Below are 21,294 nucleotides of genomic sequence, written 5' to 3'. Positions count from 1 at the left end.
GGGGAGGGTCAGAGAGAGAGGGAGGTACAGAATCAGAAGCAGGCTCCAGGCTCTGAGCTAGCTGTCAGCACAGAGGCCGACGCGGGACTCGAACCCAGGAACCGTGAGATCATGACCTGAGCCGAAGTTGGAAGCTCAACCAACTGAGCCACCCAGGCGCCCCACATCATTTTTAATATAGATGTCAGATGTCACACTAAATGCAAGTGCACTAAGGTATCCTTTCAAAAATGGAGAGTCATAGTGGGTTGAAAAACTCCAACTATATGACAATTATGAGAAAGATACATAAAACAAGTTGGCAAAAAAACCCAGTTTGGTTAATGGTATAAGTATATAAGGAAATGCAAACCAGGAAGAAAACAGAGATGCCAAGTATAATTCAAATCTAAGAAATGTAAATACATTTTTATAAATTTGTGAACATTTTATAAAATCATAAAAGTGCATTCATGTGTATATATTTATATACATGCATAACTATGTACTCATAAAGATATAATTAACTACATTTAAATATATTATAGTGCAGTATATAAAGCACTATATTTACTGAAAATATATATAGCCACATATATGTGTACACACACACACATACACACACACACGCCACCTTAATCCATTAAGCAGTATAGAAGCAAAGTGTACAGTGCTAAAGCTTCCCCCAAATTAGGATTACTTGATTTAAAAAAATCTTCATAAGAAATATTTGTATGACTCTCATAGAGTTTGACATAACAAGCAGACAAAATATAAAGAAAAATATTAAGATCTGAGTCATAAAATCAATATTATTATAGATTCCTCAACCAGGCTGCCTGGGATTGACCCCTTTCATCTCCTGTTTGGATGCTCTTGGGTTGTTTAGATAACTTCTGTGTGCTTCAGTGTCCTTGTTTGTTTGATGTAGAAAAGAATAATATAATGCGACACAGGTTCTTCTGAGGATTTAATAAATTACTAGAATAAAGTACTTGAAACACTACCTACCACATATTTTGGGCTGTCGAAATTACCTCTCAGTATCACCATCATTGTCATCATTGTCGATATCCCCTAGAAAACTGTAAGTGATTCATAGTGACCCATATAGATCTAAAATTTTTTGAAATGATTGACAATCATAAAGGAGATTGGAGAGGTGATTTCCTTTGTCCACTAAAATCAATAATGCAATAACAGCAACAATGATGATAATGTTTGGTCTGAATGCAAGGCCAGTTCATCTTTTATTTTTCCAAAGCCTTTAAGAATATCTAGTATCTATCATCATTATCTTCATTTATTAAAACTCAACTTTATACACTTTACATGACATAAAATATATTCATTTTTGCGGTTTGATATGATTTGTTAGATGCATATACCCATGTAACCACTGTCACAATCAAAAACAATATTTTTACCACTTTAAAATGTTCCCTTATAACCACTCACAGATGATCTATATTCACCTCAGCCTTAAGCAACCAGTATGTTTTCTTGTCAGTATAGAATTGCTTTGATTTTTCTTTATTTTTTTAATGTTTGCTTATTTTTGAGAGAGAGAAAGAGCGTGCAGAAGTGGAGGAGGGCCTGAGAGGGGGACTCTCAGGTTTCACACTCCAAGCTGTCAGCGCAGAGCCCAACATGGGGCTTGAACCCATGAACCAGAGATCATGACCTGTGTCAAAGCCTGACACCTAACCAACTGAGCCACCCAGGCACCCCTCACTTTTCTTGAATATATTTTTTGGCATTTTTTAGATTAATTCAAATAGTGAATTTTAGTAATTTTTGTCTTTTTAGTGCTAATTGGTTTTATATTTATGAATATAAGATTTAAATAATTAACCTACTGATGGACATTTATGCTCTTTCCAAAATATGCCTATTGTTAAAAAAGTTGTCATGACTTTTTACTGCAAGTCTTTGTATGGACATATGTTTTCACTTCTTTTGGGGAAATATATATGAATAGAGCTTCATATTTTAAGAACTGTCAAATTGCTTTTCAAGGTAGTTTTAACATTTTATACTTCTACCTGCCAGGTGTAAGAGTTCCAGTCGCTTCTAGTCCTCAAAAACCCTTGGCATTTTCGGTGTTCTTAATTTTGGCCTTTCTAATGGGTGTGCAGTGGTATTTCACTGTTGTTTTAATTTGTGTTTCCTTGATGAATAATGACGGTGAACACCCATTCTTATGTGTTTAAATGCCATGCAGATATCTTTGGTGAAGGGGCGCCTGAGTAGCTCAGTCTGTTAAACATCTGACTTCGGCTCAGGTCATGATCTCATGGCTGGTGAGTTGAGCCCCATGTCAGGCTATATTTTGACAAGTCAGAGCCTGGAGTCTGCCTCAGATTAGATTCTGTGTCTCCATCTCTTTCTGCCCTTTCCCGCAGGAGTGTCATTTACCCAGAGCAAAACAAAGGCAGAGTTTATGGGTACAGGCGTACACCTGTGACTAAATGCAATACTAGGAGCTACTGAAGTTCTCTTTTTATTCTTATTTTCTTATAAGTGAAATAAGGGGTAAAAGTGTTGGAGATTTATTTTTTTAAGTATATTTACTGTGGGCAGGGGAAGAGGGAGAAAGAATCCCAGACAGAATCCACACTGTGTGCACAGAGTCGGATGTAAGGCTCAAGCTCACAAACTGTGAGATCATGACCTGAGCTGAAGTCAGACACTTAACCGACTGAGACACCCAGGTGCCCCAGAGTGTTGGAGATTTAACCAAAAGAGTGTCCTTTAAAGTGAATGAGTTCCTCTTCAAGGAAAAAAATCCACTACATTGGATTAGTGTTTTTCTCATACCTCAGAACAAAAATTAGGCATTTTGGCATTTTACTATATAAATAATATTTTTATTTTGAAAGAGGCAGATACTTTTAATTTAAAAAAAAACATTCAATTCGGACACATTTTATAACTGTAAACTAATTTATCCATTTTTTCTTCTCGTGAATTGGAACGCATTTTGAGGTCACCCAGTCTTAAGAAGCAGTGATATGCTCTCTCAAGCCTCTTACGATGGTGTTTGGACCCTGTGTAGAAATGAAGTATATGACTGATATATTTACAGAGGAATGTAACATGGAGATCCATAGGATATAGTCATGACATGTATCCATAGAAACCTTCTGGCTCATCAGATAAAAGCAAACTGAGTCTGAAGGATATCTTTTGATTTATTCACATTTTATTTGTGGACTTACTTTCCCAGGATCCATTTTCTTTTGGATGCTGAGAGTGTAAGTTCTTTTCATTATGACATGAAAATAAGTCCAAGCAATTATTCTGCTGTTGTACTATAGCCATGTTTGTATGGGTTGGTGTCTCTGTGTATATGCAGCTGTTTTTTCTATCATTAGCTTTGGTTGTTATTGTTACCTTTTTTTTTTCCCAATAAAAAGTTAGCCCCTTCGAGGCAATAACAAGACCCAAACATATTAAAAAGTTTAGTCGGAAGGCTGGGTGTGAAGCACAGACAGCATTCTCTTCCCTACAGGGTTGTTGTGCAAACACATGCACACTTGGTCTTGGGCTCTGGGGATTATAAATATGTTACCTAGGTGAACAGCAATACTCTTTTGGACTTGACTCCACTTTCTTTAAACACTTCTCTATCTTTTAGAAGCCGCCTGCGCATATTTTTAAAATGTGTTTTAGAACGGATTTAGTGACGGTGCATAAGACCCTTTGATTTTATTTCCCTTTTCACCTTAACTAGTAGCAGGAGTTACTGGTATTCTTCAGAAAGCTTACTTATGTTTGAATACAGTCCAAATCAGTGCAGACCCTTGACTGGCTTAATCTTTGCTTGCAAATGACAATGCAGTGAAACCAGAGGAAGAAAAAAAAATTACTTCCTTTCCTATTGGAAACCTAATAAGTAGTTAGCCTGACCCAGTTTTCAATAAGGGAGATTTTCTGATGACCCAACAGGAGTGACTATCTCTAGCCAAAGAAAGGGGAGGGCGAATTTAATCTTTCATGCCACTGGAATGGCAGCTGCTCTCAGCTCTCTGTGATTCTGTGAAGGATGGTGAAGATAGAGCTGCTTTTTCAATATAGGGAGAATTTTCCTTTTGAATATTCCAAACGGGAGGTTTGCCCATGTGCCTCAAGAACTAATTGTCTAGGTTCCGTCAGGAATGCAGCACGAGAGGAGCGTATTTCATGCTTAAGACCAGAGAAGAGCCACGCAATACTCAGTGGATAAAAGGCTTGCAGTCCCAGCTGGGAAAAAGAGTCCCATTATCTCCCAGCTGCATAGACATTCCATACGGCTTGGTTCTGCCTGGATGCACAGCATGCCTGGCTGAGAGCTTGAAACAGAGTTCTGCAGAAAAATTGTAAAGATCCCGAGACATTTCCCTGGTAAGATCTGTAAGTACAAAATTGTGCTGTCTGCTGCATTGAGAATTTTGCTGGGCTAGCTGCGGCTTTTCTTCCTTTCAGTGTCTTTGTATTAGCATAACAGGTAAAAGCTGGGGTTGGGGGAGAAGTCACTGCTTTATTTATGCTATGTTTCTAAGATGTTGATGCTTAACACGCATTTATTCCTTGTGAGAGAAAATGTATTGAATCTGTATTCTGCGAAGCTTAGGATCAAACCAGGGACAGAGAGACTACAGGTACATTTTTCAGTGTTTCACTAGTCTTTGCTGCAGGAAAACTAATGGGCAAGACGGGATGACAGTGCTAATTCTGGTACTTTCAGATGGCCTCACGCCCTTTCTGTAACGGCAAATGGGAAAATGTGATTGCTAATTTTTTTTTCATCATAGGATAGAGGGGTGGGGTTTACAGTGGCCAACAGATGATTTAAAGCAATGGTTATAAAAAAAAAAGTTTCCTGGGGGAGGGATTTCCCTCCCTGGAGGGGAGCAAAGTGAGACTGGAGGTCACATGACCCTGCCAAATTTTGTCTGGCATTTTGCTTCTCACCCAGCTTCCAGATAATCGCTCTGGAGTTTCCATTTACAATACTTAAGCTTGTCAGTATTAAGGTACCTGTAATAGTTTATGGAAAGTTTCAGAAGTTGATGACTTGGGAGCAAAACTTATAAGAGCTCTGAGATTAGCCACATATAGCCCATTATGTTAATGGAATATTGTCAACTTTAGGGGTTTGGGGAGAAATTTGAATTCATAGTACTTGCTTCTCCAATTGAAAACTACTTATGTTTAAATAATCAGCATCCTATGTCCTCTGAGAAATATTCACAGAATGAGTAAAAAGAAGTTATACAGAGAGAAAAAATAGGGAGAACAGAAATACAGGGAATCAATTTGGAAAATGAGGTATTCATAAGCTTATCTACAGTGGCATCTTTATAAGAGAAAGAGCCATATGTTGAATATTGAATTTCTAGTTTTGAACAATCTTCACTTATCTGATAGGTTTATCTTTCATTATTGTTGTTAAAGCTTTTATCAATGTATGTGCATTGTATTTGATAAGAATGTATTTAAGCACACTCTCCCATACCTCACCCTCCTCTCACACGTGTGTAAACATAGACAAAACATACACAAAATACTGACATGATTTGCATAACAAAGAGAAACACAGAGTCATTTCATCTTTGATGCTTCAGTGATTTTTTTAAAGCAATATCATGGATATGCAATCCAAAGACGTCAAATATATAACTCTGCACTTTTTATAAGCCTTTGTATGAGGTTATATAAATGCATAACTTACCACATCTTAGCAAAAAAGCTCATCATTTATAAACTGCACTGCATTGCTTCCTTTGAACATGTCTAGCGAAGTGCCAGAGCAGTTTGTTGAGAAGTCTCCATGTAACTTTCCCTCATGAAAACAAATTTACATTGTCATTTGGAGAATTATTACATATTTGGTTTAAGCTTAGACAAAAATAACCAATTATCTTGGGAAAAGAGTGTGAGGTGTATTAAGTTGTTTGCTTGATTTTGTGTTTTTGATAAATGAAAAGAGTAACATAAAAGTACATTTGTACCTTTTTAATTATTTTGGTGGAAGGGGGAGGGTTATGAAATACCTACTTTTTACTTATGTATTTATTCTAATACCATATTATTTAGAATACACTAGCATAAACTATACTCCTTAAAAATAACTCAAGCTAAACATAAATGTTCAAAAATGAAATCTTGTCACCTGTGAATAACAGTCATGATATTTGGAGACATCCTGTGCCTAAATTCAAGTAACAAAATGAGAGAGAGAGAAAGAGAGAGAGAATTTAGAAGAAGAATGCTTTTTTACCATACATTTTTATTTATGTTTGGCAAATAATTATTTTAATAATATGATCAGTGATTGATCGATAGATGATATATAGATGCTCTCTTAAAAGATATGATCTTACCCTACTCTTTAAAGAAAAATATTGAATTTATTTTAGATTTGGATTAAATAGAAAAAAATGAGCCAATATCAAACTGAAGAAATTGCTAAATTTCAGGTATTTTTCCCCAAAGGCAATATTAAGTACATAAACATAACACTTAAGGTAAGAAAAAAAATTATGAAAGTATTAATAGTTTGAAGTCACCATTTGCAGGATGCATTTTTAATATTAAACAGTGCCTTGTAAAGTCTTCATTATGATAGCTAAAGAAATTAGTACATGTATTTTATGGATATCTCCCTCACATACACCAACTTTATTATCCATTTTACGTTATTGAGACATATTAAGATATTTGCGTTGTGTTTTGATTCACACAGTCGTGGTTAGACTTACTTGGAATTTGAAAAACATCAGTCCTTACAATTACATACTACACAATTCATCATTTCTGTATTCTTAATTTTGAATTACTTCTTGGGTTATTGGATTTCAGTGTTAAGTAGTACCTCACCACCAAAGAAATAGTAATAGATACTATATTGTCTGTGTGCCTACATAAAACATTTTCTTCTTTTGCCTTATACATGGGAGGCACACTAATCTTTCTTGAATCAAACATATTTTTCCCTTTAGAAACTTCTAAATATTTGTAAACAATGCTGGAGACTCTTGCCATACTGAATGTTGCTGTCCACTGGGTATTAGATGTGTATGAGACTTCCATCTTGAATGTAAGTTGCTTCTTTCTGATAAGTGTCCCCATGATTCCGTGTGTGTGTGTGTGTGTGTGTGTGTGTGTGTGTGTGTGTGTGTATCTGTGTTTTGCCAGAGTATGTCCTAGAGTTAGGCCATCATTATCCACTTGCTTGAATATGGTGTCCTCCATTGATTTGACAGTTTTACATTTCAATTTTGTTGTTATTACATTCTGTTTTTCATTTTTTACTGTTATGTCACTCATTCCTTTTCTTCAGGATCACCAGTTATTAGTATGTTGGATCTCATTTGTCTGTCTTCCACATCTATCATATTATCCAATTTTAGTTTTAATGTTCTACTTTTTCAGTTCACTATGTTTGATTTTTCTTTTTAAATTTTTTCTGTTTTTTTATTTATTTTTGAGAGACAGAGACAGACATGAGCAGGGGAGGGTCAGAGGGAAAGGGAGACACAGGATCTGAAACAGGCTCTAGGCTCTGAGCTAGCTGTCAGCACAGAGCCCAATGCAGGGCTCAAACCCATGAGTTATAGGATCATGACCTGAGCCAAAGCTGGATGCTTAACCAACTGAGTCACCCAGGTGCCCCTGATTTTTCTTTTTAAAAATCTATACAGAAAGATTATATTTTAGAGATATTTAATCCTTGTAAGAGTAATTGCCTAAGAACTTTGTTCAAACTGTGGCTGACTCTTCTTGAGATTTACATTTTTCAACTGCATTTTTCTTAGATTTTCCTCCTTTATCTTCTTTGTAGTTAAAAAATGTATGTATGAGGGATGAATAGAGAAAGCACAGAGGATTTTTAGGGCATTGAATCAATTTTGTGTGATACCGTCATGGTAGATGCATGTCACTATGTATTTGTCCACACCCATAGAATATCCCATATATCAAGAGAGAACCAGGTATGAAGTTGGAATTTTGGGTGATAGTGATGTGTTAGTGTAAGTTCAGTGATTGTAACACATTGTAGAACTACATCCCACTGTGGTGGGGGATGTTGATAATGGGGGAAGCTGTGCATGGGAAGGGGATGGAGTATGACCTGGCAGGCGTGGGGGCAATCTGTATTCTTCCAAAAGTAAATGAAGGAGAAAATACTTGTCAGGTTTCCTGTATGCCCGCACCCACCCACTTCATGTAGTCCACATGTTTGTTTGTTTGTTTGTTTGTTTTTAGCACTTGGCAGCAGTAGAAATGTGCTTCAGAATCTATATTTTGGGGTCTCACTCACATTTTTATTAAAGACAGAAGTTTTTTTTTTACTTTGATTTTCTGTCCCATCAACATCAGTATGTTTTTCTTTGTCTTTGTTGTTTCTGTAGAACAGTAGAGGAATAAAAATCTCTTTAATGAACTTTAAGTAAAAATCTTTCAGCTTGGAAGAATTCTTTTAAATGGAAATTTCATTAGAAAATGAAATTATTCCCATTATTCATATTGACAAGTTATTCTAGTCAAAATTGGGTTTGTCTGCACTACATATTCTAGCATTAAATACTTGTTATGATGAAGGCATAACACAGGGCATACCAGAGAAGGACCAAAAGCAGAGTCATTGGGCTCTCCTTTATAATTCTTTATTTTTATTATATTTTCCTTTTTTATCCTTTTACTCTTTCATTCTTCTATCAGTCCTTATTGATGAAGTCTTTGACCTATTTAACTATCTTTTAAGGAATCCTATAGTAATTTAGAGTGAATTTGGGTCCTAGTAACATGAATCAAAATTAGGAGTCTCAAATTTTAAATGGCATAAATTTGGTGAGCATAAAACTTACACATAACAAGCTTCCAATTAAATGAATACATGAATAAATTTACGTAGATATTGAGATTTTTATAGAAGCCATAAGAGAATAATGTGTCCTATGAAGTAGAAAACATAGATCTTACTGGTAAAAGAAGTTCCATTCTCTTGAGTGTGTAGAAAGTGACCCCAGCTTCCGGAGGCAGAAGGACCACACTTTAGCTATATACTTGCTCATCTCTACATTTGGCACAAAGTAGCTCCGTAGTCTCAAGCAAGTAACTTGGTCTCTCGACACCTCAGTTTCCTGTCCATAGTGAAGATATGACTATAACTGACTTCACAGTAATAGCAAGAGGAATAAATAGGTTAATGTGTGAAAAATACTTTGGAAGAAAGCCTTGAAATTACTAAGCATTCTATATTAGTTGTTGGATCATTTTTATATTAGTGTTCGAATTACAACATTTGCCTATGAGCCTTGGGATTGAGGAAAAATTATATAAAACAATTAAAAAAAAGAAAACTATAATCGTCATCTAATCAATTATATTGGATATTTAATAGAGAATTAAATTTGGAGGTGTAAATTATAGTTAGATATGAAAAGGGAGCTCAGGGAATCTTGTGAGAAGATTCAGAGATGCTGGTCCTCAGATTTACATAGCCTAAAAATAGAAATGATATTTCTGCGTGCACCAAGCAATCAGAGCCGATCAAGAAAAATGGCTTATTTATTTTTTCATTACAAAAACAATATACAGAAAAACAGAAGAAAACAGTAAGCCATATTCCTTTCACCAAAGGCAATCATCACAAAATACTCATGATTTCCTTCCTGTTGTTAATGGCTTTGCTTTTTCTTTTCTTTTCTTTTTTTATTAAAATGTTAAAGTCCTGAAAAAATAATCTGTGATGCTGGAAACCACAATAAAACTTGAACCGATAGGAAAGATAATAAGATAAAATATTAATATCTTCCCACATATTTCTAGTCCCAAAGATACTTTTCAACTGTTTATTTTACTGCATTTACTAGCTTTTATTGGGTATATTAAGCATTCTATATTCATTTTTTCCAACTTTTACTAACTTAAAATTTAGACACTCTATTACATTTTGGTGAACATAAATATTTTAACATAAAATGAAACTTTATATTTTCTAATAAAGCTAAAGATAATATATCTGTCCTTTTCACAAATGGGACAATGGCTTATTTAATTTCCTCCACGATATTTCTGCCAATGTCCACATTTCTACTATTTTATTTTCACTTTATTTTTAAGCTTCTCTTAAGACTTTTTGCTAATGTTTATTTAGACTTATGACATGTTTTCTAAGTTGCTTATGAACTATTTCCTCTTACTACATTTGTGCATGTCCTGGGTTCATTTCCTGTGGACTGGAGAACATTTGAAGATCATTCTCAAAACAGTCTAAACCCTCCTATAATTTATATTTCTAAAAATTACTTATTTTACTCAGATTTTAAAATAATAATACAGCATGATTCCATGTTGACCAATAACTTCCTTCTCAGCATTTTAAGCATATTCTGTTCAGCGCTCTTCTGGAATATCATTTTGCTCCCGAGAAGACAACTCATAGTATAACTATAACATCTTTGAAGATATATTTGTCTTTTTTTCATTCTGGTAGATTTTTAAAATTTCTCTTTGCAGTGATGTCTTTGGGTTTATTACAATGTGTGTAGGTGTGGATTTGTTTTAAATTTATACCATTCTGGTGTCTACAAGCTCCTAAATATGTCTAACTTCAATTTTGAAAATTTCTCAGCTACTATGTATTTACTCCTAACCCTTTCCCATCTCTGTTTTCTCCAAGATGCTCAGTAAGTATTTGAGCCTTCTTCTTTTCTTTTCTTCTTTGACTCGTTTTATATCTTTCTTTTTTGTGTTTTCCTCTTCTCTATACTCCATAAATTCATTTTTCTTTTCAGAAAATATTTTTGATTTCTGTAATTTCCATTGCTTATTTTAATAATTCTCTAATTTTAAAATGGATTTTTGATTGTTCAACTAGTTGTCATTATTTTGTTTGTTTGTTTGTTTGTTTGTTTAAAAGCAATTACTTCATTACTTGAATCTGCTGAATTTCCCTCATGGTGCTTTATTCCTTTCAGTGTTTATGATCTCCTCTTATGACAGATTCATCTTCAGCAGATCTTGATTCCCATGAGAGACAAGCATTATCAGAGTTGGAGATGCTTATCTACAGCATTGCTTCACTTTTGCTTCTAGAGTTGTTGTAATGTCCCTATTTTGTACTAGTTTCTATGTTAATTTTTGGCCTAAAATTACCCTACCATGCAGATAGAATAAATATGGCCCTAGAACTAAGCTTGGCAAAACATTGATGTTCAGCCTACTTCTGCAAGACCTTTTCTTTCCAGATGATAAGCAGAATCCTTGAAAGTTCTTTGTTTCAAGGAGGGTCCTCTTTTCCTTGGGTAATTGCAGCTAACTCTGAGAGTTTTCCTCATTTGGGGGCCTCACGAATCTAATTTTGAGTTTCTTCTTATTTTGGGACCGAGGGAATCCTTTGTGCACGTTCACTATGGAAACCATGGATCAGAACGACATTCTTGTCTCCTTGTTTCCATCGGAACCCCACCGCATTCCCTTTTTATTTTCCTCCCTTTCCTCCCTCCTTTCTTTTTTCTTTAGGAAGGTCTCCTTTTTGGAGATCATGGGGTCACCGTGCGGGTATAATTTATTTCTCATTTTACAACCATGGTTATATATATTTTTAAAGGATTTGATATATTTCATTCTGTAGAGAAATGATACCTTTCTGGATCATAATGCATAGTATCATATACTGCCATGCTAACTGCACTTTTCCTCAGCTGCTTTCTATCGATTGGGAGGTCATCAAACTTTCTGGCTTGCTGGTACTTTATTTTTTTTTATATTATTATGATTTCATGCATTTCTTTTGGTGTGTTTTCTATCAGTTTAGTGGTGTTGCAGGGATCAAGGAATACACTCATTCCAAAATCTTGAACCACAAGTTAATTGTAGGTTTACAATAAGATTTTTCACAGATATTAAAGATGGTTCTCCTTAATTTTTCAGTTACCTGCTAGATCATCACATTAGGTTGTAAGAACTAGGTCAAGTCATTTGTATCTGTCTTCCCATTAATTCCTCAAGTATTAGTTTAATGTACCAAAGTACTTGGTTTAATCCAAAAGGACAGTTCATTCAATGAGAGAATATGGTAAGAAACACTCCAGAAGTTAGTTGGAAAAGCTGGCCAGTGGGTGTTGTTTATATATTCCTTACGAGTGCTTGCTATATCATTTCCTTAGGTTTGATGGTGTACAAATTCTTAAAATGTAGAGGAAATTATTCAGAATGTTTGTCAGCACAGTAATTCCTCATAATGCACTCAGGTTGAGTGCAAAATGGACCGTTCTTTCTTTAGATGACTTTTGTTGATTTAAAATGAGAATATTGGATGGATTTTTTTATGTTTCATTTATTATTGAGACAGAGAAAAACAGAGCATAAGCAGGGGAGGGTCAGAGAGAGAGGGAGACATAGAATCCAAAGTAGGCTCCAGGCTCTGAGCTGTCAGCACAGAGCCTGATGCAGGGCTCAAATTCATGAACCATGAAATCGTGACCTCAGCCAAAGTCAGCAGTTTAACTGACTGAGGCACCCAGGTGTCCCTGGATGGATTTTTAAAAGAATACTTTTTTTTGGTGTTCTTTTAAGGGTGAAAGGAGGAACTCAAATAAGACATTTTGCAAAGTTCCTGGTAATTTTATTACCCTTGTATGTAAGAGGCCAATATGGACATTTTTATTTTTAATGCTTTTATTTGTCCATAATTTCAAAGTTTAGTTGATTTGGCTTCTTACATTTGTATGATAAAGGAGCTGTGTCGGGAGACTTGTAGTCTCTCTCTCTCTCTCTCTCTCTCTCTCTCTCTCTTTTTTTTGTAGATCTTTTCTTTTTTGTAAAGCTATGTAAATATTAGGATTATAAAATACTTGTTAGAACTCTTGGCAAAAGAATATAAGTTTTCTCTCAAGCATCTGTCAAAGTCCTCCAATCAGTATAAAGCAATACATGAAAGAGAAGGTCAGAAATCAGACTAGATGCTAATTTTCTATCAGCTGATACAAGAGTAAATTAGAGAAAGTCCTTAAAGTTTTGTAGGAATGAAAAGGTTACAGTTATTCAAATGTTCATAGAGGGTAATTTTTTTAAGTTAATTTTTTTGAAGTAGAAGACGAAGGTCTTTTCTCTAGGAATTAATTTTAGTCAGCAAATTCTTAAACATGCGTAATTGTGAGTATGTTCTACTGACAGATGCGCTAACTGTAACATTCCTGTCTGGAAGTTAACACAAAGTGTGTATTCAAAAATTCCCCTAAAATTGACATGGTAGTTTTACTATATATATTTTTCAGAGGTGGCTACTTTGTTTTAAGTTGATATTGTGTGCAAACTGTGTCTCTTTGCTTTGTAGATAGAAGAATGTATCTTTCTGTCAAGACACAGGAAACTTTGGTGAGGAAAGGTTTCTCATTGCTGACCTCACTCTCATTCCATTTTTTTTGTCATAAGATGGTCATAGTGATTATGTAATGACAGAAACAACTTTATTACAGAAAGAATCTGGAATTTAAAAGGAAAAAACTCGCCTTTCTTCCATGTGTAGTTCAACATGGAAAGCCAAAAAGAAGTTTTCATATATTTACACAACACACACAGTCCCCATCTGTGTATAATATTTGAGACAATTCCTTTCACTATTACTGTGGCTTTTAAACTTAATAGGTAAAGGTCATTTTTTTTTCACAAAGAAACATGGAACAACAACAACATTTTATGACACTGAAATTTACAGATTCATAAATATATCTTTGGATGTTCTATAATATTTTTTTCCATTTTCAGCGTTTTAGCCACTGGATATTATTTATTTCATGCTTTCATTTGTACATGAAATCACCTCAGTTTATCCAAAATTTCTGCTTACTCTGAATCAGCAATTTAACATATAATAAGGCAATAATGAAAGTTATTTTATAGTTTAATTAAATACCATCTCAGAGCACCAAAATTTGTTAATATCACCTTTAAAGATGATTGAAAATTATGATATGTAAGTTAATTACTGCTCTTGTCTTATAAACATAGTTTTAAAGGGTTTTTTAAACACTTTATAAAAATGCATGGTACTCACAGAAGTTTGAGTCATATTTTAACTTGTTTTATCCCCATTGGTTGTGCTCTCTCCTAACATCTAAGCTCTAGAAGACATGGACCCTGACTTATTCCGCTTTGTATATCCAGTTCCCAAGTTAGAGTAGACATGGATCTTCACTAATATATTAATTTCACAAATACTGACTGAATCCATACTGTGTGATTGGTGCCATTCCAGGTAATGGGGCCAATAACTCCTAATAAGACAGTGAAGAGTCCTGTTATTGTGAAGTTAAAATTTTAATATGTGCTCTTGATGAAACCTTCATCTCTACCAATTAGATGGCAACGTTGTTAATTTTATATCTTGCTGAAGAAATAAGCATTAGAAATTAATAAACTATATAATTCCAAGATAACTTTTTAAATAAAATAACATGATATAACAATCAACACCAAAAAGGTTACATTAAAAGGGTAATTATTTGCTCGGAATGGTAATTATCCCTCGTAACAAGAGATAGTGATGTAATCTGGGTTATGCCAAGGAGTCATATTCTGCCTACAAAAGAGTGGTTTACCAAAGGGTAGCATCTCCTAGTATATAAATGTTCACCTAATTTTCTAATCACACGTCCCATCTCCTTTACCTGAATGTTACTCATTTTCATTAAGCAAATGGTACTTATGGACTTACATTTGAAATGATGAAATCTGTTCAAAATTTGCACACTACATCAAATTCTTAAGTAACTTTGGAAAATCACTCTATATAGCTAGTGAGGAAAATTGAAAACAAACAAGATATCATTTATTTACTTATTTTTAATTTTTTTTATTGAAGCAGGATTAACATAGAATGTTATGTTGGTTTCACATATACAACATATTGATTCAGTAATTACATACATTACTCAGTGCTCATCACAACAAGTATAGTCACCATCTGTCACTGTACAATGTCTTTACAGTATCACTGACTACATTCTCTAAACTGTACTTTTCATCACTACATTTATTTTATAACTGGAAGTTTGTGCTCTTAATCTCCTTTACCTATTTCACCCATCACCCTACCCATTTCCCCACTAGCTATCACCAGATTGTTCTCTGTATTTAAGAGTTTTGTAGTTTGTTCCTTTGTTCCTTTGTTTTTTAGATTCCATATAAATTGAAATTGGATGGTATTTGTGTTTCTCTGTCTGACTTATTTCACTTAGCATAATTCTCTGTAGGTCCATCATGTTGTCACAAACGGCAAGATCTCATTCCTTTTTAACGGGTGAGTAATGTTTTAAAGTGTGTGTGTGTGTGTGTGTATGTGTGTATGTGTGTATCTGTGTCTCTGCACACACACATATCACATCTCTATCCATTCATATATCAGTAGACACTTGAGTACCTGAGTTCCTTCTTTATCTTGGCTATTGTATATAATGCTGTGATAAAAATAGGGGTTTTCATATCTTTTCAAATTTGTGCTTTTATTTTCTTTTTTTTTTCTTTCAGATGGATCTAGAATATCACTTAATCTTTTTTCAGATTGTCATGTCACTCAAGATATGGAATCCTTTCAGTCATTTTGTGTGTGTGTGCTTGCATGTATAAAATAGAACATTGAGATGAGTCTCTATGTTCTATTTTATACTTGTTCTTGTAAATTAGCATACTGTGAGCATTTTCAATAATCATCAATATTCTCCTAAATCAAAGGGCTATTTCACCAGATGGGTGTTCGATAAACTTTCTCAAACCAATAATGTATCATCAGATATTTAGCTTTTTAGAACTATTTTCTACTTACGAAAAATATTATGATATCCTTATACCTGAATATTTTCCTTAATATTTTATTGTTTCTGATTATTTTTTAAAAATAAATCCCTAGTATTAAAACTTCAATGTTAAATAGTATGTATTATTTTATTTTTTAATCTCTATTTATTTATTTGGGGAGAATGAGCGGCAGAGAGAGAGGGAGAGAAAGAATCCCAAGGAGGCTCCATGCTGTCAAGCACAGAGCCTGACGCAGGGTTCAAATTCATAAACCATGAGATCCTGACCTGAGCCAAAACCAGAAGTTAGACGCTTAACCAACTGAGCCACTAAGGTGCTTCATTAGTATTATTTTAAAGATGTCAGTGTGCATATTACTTAATTATCCTTGGGAATCCAATTCCATCTCTACTTCCCAGTAGCTGAATTCCCCTTGCCACACACCTGTAAACAGTACATATTATTAATTGTGAGTACTCTCCTATTGGATTGACAGAATGAACACACAAAGAATCTCCTTTCTAATATTGCTCTACATCACCCTTTTTCCATAAATATGGTCTGAATACTTCATGGGTGTTTGGACCATTTGTATCTATTCCTTTTGTTAAGGTCAGCTCATACCCTTTGTCCATTTTTTCCACTGAGATTGTACATTCTTTCTTATGGTCAAGAAGTTCACCATACATCAAGGACATCACCCTTAACTTCATACATGTCTGAAATGTTTTTCCAAGTTTATAATATAACTGCATTTTGAGCATGCCACCATATAAAATATGTGAAATACTACCTGAACCTCAGTTTATATGTGCATACAGTAGCCTGGCTTCCACAAACTTAAAAGGACTACATGAAAACTGAATGAGTTAATGTTTCCAAATATTTTTTTTTGTAACTGTAAGGGGTATACAATTACTGTTCTCAGTCTTATTATAATTAAATACATTTTTAACATGGATTTTGCATTAGATCATAAGTCTAAATGAATAAATTTGAAGTATACTAAGGAATGGGACTATGTTTTCAAATTTATATAGGCCATGAACCTAGCTCAGCGTCTGGCCTGTTGTGGGTACTCAACACATGCTTGCTTAATGAATGTAGACCCTAAATATACTAGAGAAACATAAAGTTAAATACATTTGTGCTTATTCCAAATATACTATTATAGTGTCATCTAAATCTAATGTTGTAAAAAATAAGACCTATTAAAATGATAATTAATGCTGAACTTAAATTTATGTCTCTGCCCTTGGCAACCAAGGTAATGTAGTCCGTGAGGAAGCAATCAGAAAATTTAAGTCATTATTTATTACAGAACTACAAATTGTATTTGACCTATCTTTGGAGTTGATGTATATTTTGAGCTTTCAGGGATTTGGAAGATTAGGACAATTCAAAAGTGCACATAGGTATAGGAAATAGTTTTGAGGATAAAAGCTATAATTATAAACATCTCTGGATTCGGCAACATTTTGTAAATTACAGAGAGGTAGACTATAGATGTGAGGTATATGAGAATTTCTTTTTAAGATAGCTGAAAGAATGTGATATATATAACTTGCTTCTCCAGATGCTCAAAAGAAGAACTTATTTTTTTTGTTAACCTGCATTAAACTTAGTATAACTTATTGTGTTTGTGTATGACACTATTTTATTTTGGAGGAAAATAATGAGATGGGATATTTGGCTTCACCAAACAGTATTGTAGAAATATATTTTTCGTTTGATTTAGACCTGAATATATTCACATTTTGTTTGGCATATTTAATAATAAGATAAAAGCCATCAAACAAACTTGTTTTATTTCTAGTTTAGAATCACGACATTTATAAATCATGTTGTGCTGCAGGAAAAAATAACCTCTAAATCTTTCTTTTCTTTCTTTCTTTTTTTTAAACAAGAGCTCTTACTCGTTTTATCCAATGACTTATATTCAGAAAATGTTAGTATAATCTTCTTTAAGCAGAGACAGCACAGACAACAAATGTAAAATGAAATATCAAGTATGCATGTTACTGAGTATTCTTTGTACATATTGCTCTTTGTTTTACAACCTTATTTAGATATAATTGACATATGACATATAACATGTTATTTTAAAGCTGTGCAACATAATTTGATATATGTATATTTTACAAAATGATTATCATAAGGTTAGTTAATACCTTACAGTTTGTGATACATCCATCACTTCACATAGTAACAATATTTTTCTTTTTTTATACTAAGAACTTCTAAGATCTACTATCTTAGCAACTTTCAAATATACAAACAGTATTGTTAACTCTAGTCACCATATGGGGCATTATATTCTCATAACTTATTTATCTTATATCTGGAAGTTAACCACTTACCCCCATTTCCTCCACCGCCAACATCATCCCCTTCACTGGTTTGTTCCGGGTTTTGGCATTTGACTGCTACTGCAACATCCCAGAGGTGATACATAGTACTTGAATTCACAGTTAATTGACTGAGGTAGACTTTGTTGGTGAGAAATAATGAGTTGTTTTAACCACCAATTAAAAAAAAATTTTTAACTCTTTATTTTTGAGAGAGAGAGAGAGAGAGAGCGAGCGAGCAAGCAAGCAGGGAGGAGGAACAGAGAGAGCAGAGAGAGAGGGAGATAGACTCCAAAGCAGACTCCACGCTCTGAGCTGTCAGCACAGAGCCTGAAGTGGGGCTTCAACTCACAAACTGCAAGATGATGATCTGAGCTGAAGTCAGACACCTAGACTGAGCCACCCAGGTATCTCCTAACCACCAATTTTTGAGGTTGTTTGTCATGGAGCATAACGTGCAACAGTTACAATCACTTAGTCAAATTTTACAAGGAAAACAAAAGGCTATGAGGTAAGTTTCCTATTTTTCACATTGCAAGCCCCTAACCTGTGCATCCTTATTAAAAATATACCAAGAGTCTCTGGGTGCCCGGGTGGCTCAGTCACTTAAGCATCTGACTCTTGATTTCGGCTCAGGGCATGATCTCACAGTTGGTGGGTTCAAGCCCAGCACTGGGCTCCACACTGACATGCAGAGTCTGCTTGGGATTCTGTCACTCCTTCTCTCTCTGCCCCTCCCCTTTTTTACAAAATAAGTATATGTACTCTCCTTACTTACAAAATAAGTAAATTAAATAAACTTCAAAACATATGTATACCAAGAGTCCCATGGCATAAGTTTGTCTCAGAAAGATGTACGTGGTTGATTTTGGATTTTCAAATCCTTAAATTTTCAAGTGCTAAATCAGACCAGGAAATTGACAGGAAATCTCTGTTAGATCCATTTTCACCTTGATGTGTATTGTATATGCAGACTTGGTTAGAACTGGAACCAAGACCAAAATATAAGACATGTATGCTATTTTTTGGCTTTTGATGTGCGATAGAGGGAGAAGAGTAAAGCAGTTTCACAGATACCCATACACTTAAGAATACCGAGGACTTTTTCTTTTCATTCTTGAAAACTTTATAATTATCTGAAGTGATTATTTTTTAATATACTGTGGACTTGAATGTTATTTTATATCAGGTTATAAATATTGTTGGTTGGGAGTCTCCCCAAAGAATGTCACATATTTCTCTAGGCTTGTAAAACAAATTTAGAGGTGCAAAATATTACCAAAAAATTTCTATCCTTTAAATATAATTTCATTGTTACAATGTGTGTCACCATGTCAGTTTTTGTTTTATAGCATGATTATTTTGTTTTGCTAGCATCCATCATTGTGGTCACTAATGGTGATAATGATAATAAAACCACACTAATTTCCTCAACGTTATAATACTGGTAGTTAAGAGAAACTTGGTTGACCTGTAATAGGTACTTTTAGCCTGAAAGCTAGAGAAATGACCATCAGATATCTTATTTACTTTAAAATCATACTTATGGCATAACTATTTCCCTAAAAGTTTCATTGTTCATTTGAAAACAAAATGTTAAATTGACTCAGTTCTCTATATAATTATGATGTGACTGCATATTTATTCATAGCAAATTCAAGAACATTCATTTGCAGTTGCCATTCATGTAGATGTCAAAAATGCCACTTTTTATTGTGTATATTGTGGGAGGGCAAAACAAATAACCTTTCCTGCTTAAAATTAGATTGCTTTTTAAATATGTCATTAATCATATTTTAGACTTTAAAAGATCAAAATGAAATGGCCCAGAATTTTAAATGTTCCAGAGTGATAAACACTGAGTAGTTTAGTAATGTTTGACCATGCTCCAGGTGTGTTGGGGGAATTTCTGAAGATGGTACACTTTTCGGTTCTACAGACATTCAGTTTTTATAGTAGTTGCTAATGTGTATAATTATCATGATTTCAGAGTTGTGACCCTTAAGGCAAAGAAGTATTTATAGGAGTTCTGGTCTAGCCATGTGAGAATAACATGAAATAGATATGGACTTAATTGATCTGTAAAGAGTTTGCTGAACAAAGTTAGCTGTAACCAGGATCAGCAATTGTAAAACTGACTCACAAGAAGCTGTTTAAGAGTAACTAGAACCCATAAAATCCACTTCCATCTGAAGAGTTTTAATTTGAAATCTGTAGTTATCATAGTTATAATTAAGGTTCAGTGTGTCTGTGTGAGTATTATGGCGGAAAATTACCTGAGACATAGTTCGCTCCCAGCACCTACATTTTGTCCTCAGATTTCTGCCCCCTAAAAAGTTTTAATTCATTGGAGATAGTAAAACCCTTAGAGGATAGAAGTATTTTAACATGGGAAGTTTTTGAATGAGATATAGATATAAATATAAATAAAACCCATGATATTAATGATTTTGAGTTGAGTTTAGGATTAAGTCTGTGCTAATTAGTACTGTTTCTGTGTGCGTGTGTGTGTGTGTGTGTGTGTGTCTAAAATGCTTGTAATACTTAAAGCTCTAAGGAGCGTTGGCCCAGTTAGACTTGTACATTTATAATTAAATACCAGACTTTAACTGTAATGGTTTAAATCAAAAAGTATTATAAAATGTACTAATTTTTATTTTTAAAAGTTTTGAAATGTTTAGGAGAAGTTAAGATTTAGTGTTTTAGGACAGTCATATATGAGATTTAAATCATTGGAAGGATTTTCCTTATTAGGATCCTAGGGTTGTTTGGTAAGACATCTAAAACACTCAAGAAAACAGAATATTTTGATTTTTATAAACATTTAAAATATTTAAGAAATTATAATAAACTAAGTTACCAGTGAACCTGATTATTTAAGTATATTCAATCTATTCAACTTGAAATAATAAATACTAGTCATGGCAAAAGTTTTGTTTTTTAAATTTCTACTAACATTATAAAAAATATAGCCATATAAATTAAGCTTAACATTTTAAAAGTAAAATAGCATTACATGAAACTCTAATAAAGTGGATATTAATTTGTAGTCCCTGAGTTCTATGGAGATAAAGGGACTTGCCTAAGACTACAAAACAGACCCGGAGTCTCAGATTTTAATACGCAAATCCAGTGGCCTGTGGTTTCTCTATTCATTATCAAAAAACAAATTTTTTTG

At 34.0% G+C, this 21,294-nt stretch overlaps 1 protein-coding gene across 1 annotated transcript in view; it reads left to right on the top strand.

Moving 5' to 3' along the window:
• Positions 1 to 4,226: 4,226 nt before the first annotated feature.
• CNTN6 (contactin 6) overlaps positions 4,227 to 21,294 on the top strand; it is a 288,847-nt gene continuing 271,779 nt past the window's right edge. The window contains exon 1 of the mRNA XM_029917072.1: positions 4,227 to 4,365. The gene's annotated coding sequence lies outside the window, so the exon portion shown is untranslated. The remainder of the gene's footprint in view (positions 4,366 to 21,294) is intronic.

This window comes from Suricata suricatta, chromosome 12 (assembly GCF_006229205.1).
Source record: "Suricata suricatta isolate VVHF042 chromosome 12, meerkat_22Aug2017_6uvM2_HiC, whole genome shotgun sequence".
In the NCBI taxonomy this organism is placed as follows: domain Eukaryota; kingdom Metazoa; phylum Chordata; class Mammalia; order Carnivora; family Herpestidae; genus Suricata; species Suricata suricatta.
This window is presented reverse-complemented; position numbering and strand designations above follow the sequence as displayed.